Below are 1,115 nucleotides of genomic sequence, written 5' to 3' on the forward strand. Positions count from 1 at the left end.
TATGTACCATAGTTTGTTTATCCATTCATCTGCTAATGGGCTTCTAGGTTGTTTCCATCTTTTTGCTATTGTGAATAATGCTGACATGAACATGGGTGTGCATATGTCTATTCGTGTGACGGCTCTTATTTCTCTAGGATGTATTCCTAGGAGTGGGATTGCTGGATCGTATGGTGTTTCTATTTCTAGCTTTCTAAGGAAGCGCCATATCATTTTCCAAAATGGTTGTATCATTTAGCATTCCCACCAGCAGTGCATAAGAGTTCCGGTCTCCCCACAGCCTCTCCAACATTTGTAAAAACAAATCTTTTTGATTTAAGTGCATAGTCAGTAAGTTATTGTCAATAAGCTATAAGTCAAATAATTAGATTTTTTAAATTGTATTTTTGTACTAAAGGCTCTCAGTCTTCTAGTATACATTACATCTTGCTATTGTTGCTTGTTTCAGTTAAAGGAAGCATATCACTGAGCTTGATTAATAACGGTGCTGTGTAGGAAGACACTACCTAAGAATCTACGTTCTTATGTATTGTCCACATTGTGAAATATGTGTATAAAACCAGAACCAGTTGCCATAGAATTGAGTCTGACTCACGGCTACCTGATGTGTGCCAGAGTAGAACTGTGCTCTATAGGGTTTTCAGTGGCTGATTTTTCAGAAGTAGGTCATTAGGCCTTTCTTCCAAGGTGCCTCTGGGTGTACTCGAACCTCCATTCTTTCAGTTAGCAACCAAGTTCATTAACTGCATCACCCAGGGACACCGAATTATATGTATAGAGTCTGGAAATTCAGTCTCTATGGGCAGCAGCATTTTGAGGCAGGTCGTATCCCATTGTGTTTTATGGCAGACCCGATTTCTTGCCATCTCAGGACCTTAGGGCCTCTGATGAACTATAAATCCTTAAAGTCACTACCATGCTCTGGGCACTGCGCTTCACTGCCTGAGAAGGCATCATTATGTTTACTAGGGTTTATGAAGTTTATCCGAAGTTTTTGGCTATCTGCAACAATGTCTCCCTCCTCTAACAGAGTTCACACAGAGTGTTTAAACACCCTCTTTACAATATATCTGGTTTTGTAGAGGAGAATGCCACTGGGCAATCAGGTTAGATGA

Source organism: Trichechus manatus, unplaced genomic scaffold, assembly GCF_000243295.1.
Source record: "Trichechus manatus latirostris isolate Lorelei unplaced genomic scaffold, TriManLat1.0 scaffold00003, whole genome shotgun sequence".
Taxonomy (NCBI): domain Eukaryota; kingdom Metazoa; phylum Chordata; class Mammalia; order Sirenia; family Trichechidae; genus Trichechus; species Trichechus manatus.